Source organism: Myotis davidii, unplaced genomic scaffold (genome assembly GCF_000327345.1).
Source record: "Myotis davidii unplaced genomic scaffold, ASM32734v1 scaffold159, whole genome shotgun sequence".
NCBI classification, from domain to species: domain Eukaryota; kingdom Metazoa; phylum Chordata; class Mammalia; order Chiroptera; family Vespertilionidae; genus Myotis; species Myotis davidii.
The window spans coordinates 5,471,052-5,475,033 of record NW_006291231.1 but is presented as its reverse complement, the minus strand read 5'-3'; positions in this window follow the sequence as shown (position 1 = coordinate 5,475,033).

Here is a 3,982-nt window from a genome sequence, read left to right as displayed (position 1 = left end):
TGGTATAAAGGAAATAAAACAATGTTAACAGCCACCTATAAGCTGGGGACACCTACTTTCTAATAAATCTCTGATCTGATTTCTAAGGGACTCAGAGTATTTTGATTGCTGCTATTTTATTTCAGGAACAAACTGCCCAGTTTAGCTGTGTTCCCACAGGGATCAAATAAAACATTCTAGTTTTCATTAAGTACTAAAGGATCAGACAAGTATATAAAATAAGTCAATTCCTCTGTCCAAATCGCAGCGTTGACATGAGAAAATACTAATGACAACTGAGGATTTAGCCCCTTCTTGGGTCACTTTTTCTTCTGCCTCTCGCACATTATGAAGCCAGTCTAATCCCTTTAGGAGACAGCGTGGAGCCTGAGTTTATAACAGCCCTATTGATGTTGCTTTTTCAGTCCATGGATGGAAGCCGTAAGTTCCATGAGATTTCATCCTATCACGTAAAAATATATTTCTGTTGAAACTTCAAGGGTTTTATTTGCAACGTGTTGGCAGAGCCTGCCTACAAGAGGCCCTGACCGATTTTAGTATTAATGTGCGATATATCCTTACCAGTAGGAAGGAGCGCTGTATGCCATGAATAAACAGTTACTAGCAATGTCACTGCAGTCAAATGTGGAGCATTCTGTATTCTGTGGACAAAATAAACCAAGGGACCAAATTAAGAGGTCACTATGCATATGTGGGCCATTTGAAAAACTTGGTCTTCATGAGATGCAGTGAGGTAGGAAGAAGGAGCTAATATTTAAGTGTCTTTTATGCACCAACCTCACTTATGTGCAGACATTACTCCCATTTTATAAACTAGAACATTAAACTTCAGAAAGCTTAAGTCCTGTGTCCAAGGTAAATGGAAGAATTGGCTTTAGTACACATTTTCTCACCGTCTCCATTACACTTTATTCATCTGTCCAGCACTATGCTATCTCCTTAGTACATTGCCCACTGGACTAGCACACAGGGAGCAGGAGTTGTGGTGTTGGCTCTACTTGTGGACAATTCTTTGGTCTTGGGTAAAAGATACTGCTTCCTTGGTAAACCTGGGAAAGGCGAGCCTGGACTACGTACACATCTAGAAGGTAGGTTCCTTCCAGCTTACAGAGCAGCATGTCTATAAATGTCGGCCCATTTGCTGTGTTCTTGTCCTGTGAGTTTCTGTTGTTGGAGCCTGGTTCCATGTGTGGTTGTGCGTTTCTCACATTGTCTTTTTGTCAAATGAGATGCCCTGTTCTGATTTTGGCCTTGGCCTCCTGTGCCCACTTTGGTTGCTTCCTCAGATTTCACTGCTCTGTTGTAGTGCTTGAGCCTCAGAGAATATATGGCAAGTACACATGGAATTTAGATTCCTGTGTTTTCTGCTTGGTACAGAGGAGGTGACGCTGGGATCACACAAGGGCCAACCTTAGGGACTTAGCTCTAGAAGGGGGTCCGCAAAGGAAGGACACCCTGAGAGTGCTGTCTCCCCCAGAGGCCCCAGTTTTGTTCTTAGACTGTGTTTTTAAACTTGAATGTTGAAGTTGGGCTGGGTATCCTGCAGATTTTATAAGCCAGACACAGGGTTCCCAATTAAATATAGCAAAGAGCATCTCTAGAGTTTGAAAGAGAGAGATACCACCTCAACTTAGAAAGCTTTGGCAATTTCACGATTAACACTATCATTTAAAACACCACAGTAGTAAGCAAAGAAAAGCAAAGAATTTGTAAAAGGTAAAACAGGGAAGTTGAGCAGATTCAGATGAGCCAGACTGCAAGACAATGCAGTGAGTGCTGGATGCTGCTGCTCGGACACTAAAAAGGCAGGGCCTTAAAGCTTGCGGAAAATATCCTTACCATCCAAGTTCCTTATGAAGGGGATACATTGTTTGCTTGAACTTCATAGAAATGATATTTTCCTTACCGTAAACCTAGTTTTATACAGAATTTTTAAAAATGAAAACATTTCTTTATAGAAATCAAGACATTCACATGTTAAAAGTGTTTCCTTTTAGTGAGGAGAGCTTTGCGGTGCCGGCCCCAACCCCTCCCTTTGGGGCAGTAAGTTGGGGAAAGCTCTGTCTGCATGTCTAATTACATGCAGTGGAGCAGGAAACAGCTCCATTGTAAAAAAAACTACCACAACATCTGTCAGCATCTTTTAAAGACTGGCTTCTTTTATGTCACTAAAGGGACTTGTATTGCCAAAGTTCAACACATCAAATGAAGAATGTTTCTTAGAAACGATAACGAGAAACCAAACCTTCACCACTTTGGGTGGATTGAGTTCCAATTATTTAGTCTCATAAAACATTTAGCATCAAGACGTCAATCCTTATAAGAATGTTCTAGATGTACAGCACAGAGATGGGAGCGGGGACAAACCATCAAAGGGTATCTCCAAGTAAATTTTAAGAATTGTGGTGTTTTTTCCTCAAAGTGAAACATCCTAGATGGTCCAGGCTAGAGGAAATAACTACAAAATAAATATTGAAATCATTCTCTGAAAGACTCCCTGATATAAATTAAGTTAAATGTTATTTCTTCAGATGCCACCTTTATGCTTAATGTGAAGTTGATAAAGTAAAGATAAGGAATTCGTTTCAACGGGGTTATTACCATTTCTCCCCATAGAAATAATGTTCATTCTGTCTATTGCCTATAACTCTCATTTGTTGATAGGTTTGTTTATGTTCTGTGTTATCTCTGTTATTATTTTCCTTTACTCTTTTACTATTGTATAGTTTTCTATCATTTTCCTGTTTCCTATGAGACCATAAGTGTGTTGATCTTTGTGTCACCTCTTGCAGAGGATGGTAATTATCTAACAATTTTTTTCAATACCCTTATATCCATCTTTTTTTCCTTCTTATTTCTTCCCACTTTTTCTTCTTCTACCACTTTTCTCTCTTTCCATCTTCCTTGCCTTCCCTTATTCTCTCTTCCCTTCATATTTGCTATTATCTCCCCTCCCTTCTCCCCTCTCTCTTCTCTGCCCTCAGGTCCCAAGATCTCTAAACCCTTTATATAAGCTCATCCTTGGAAGAAGCTGGCAAAGGAATTGCAGTAAACAGAACTATGCTGGACCCATGTTTTTTAAAAATATATATTTTATTGATTTTTTACAAAGAGGAAGGGAGAGGGATAGAGAATTAGAAACATCGATGAAAGAGAAACATTGATCAGCTGCCTCCTGCACACCCCCTCCTGGGGATATGCCTGCAACCAAGGTACATGCCCTTGACTGGAATCGAACCTGGGATGCTCTATCCACTGAACCAAACCGGTTAGGGCTGGACCCATATTTACAGTGAAAAGCAAATCACCTCTCCACCTTCCCAGGGCCTATAAGTAGAACAAGCATCTTTCTATATGCTGATATATTCAACAGACTCCTATCGAGCCCATACCAAGAATGCAGGCTCTCCTTGGATAGAAAAGCCCCAGACCTAGGTACCAACCATAGTGGGGCATATAAGGATAAATAAGGCTACCAAACTGCACGTGGAGGGATAGTGGGGGGAAACTATTCTAACTGGTGTTTACAGAGGTTCTCAAACTTTGCTGCACATTAAGATCACCTGGGGGAGCTCTTAAAAACCTGATGCCCAAACTGAACCCCATAACAAATAAATCCTGCTCTTTGGGGGGGAACGCAAGTATCTGCATTTATAAAAACTTCCCCAAGATTCCAATATGCAGCCAAGTTTGAAATCCAGTGTCTTGCTACTCAGTGCACTCAGGCACTGTCGGCATTGACATCAGCTGTGAGCATATTAGGAAGGCAGAATCTCCAGGCATTCACCTGCATCTCTGTTTTTTAATTTAGCACGTCAAGTGCCCAGTCACCGGTGACTGACACTATACTTTCCGTCCAGAAGACAAAACAGGCTGGGTGCTTAATGTGTTAATGATGCCGTGAGCGGTCTATTGAGAAAATATTTGAGAAGACAGTTTGGTAAAAAGGACCCATCCTCAAGGAGAGGGGAGAATGGTGTGC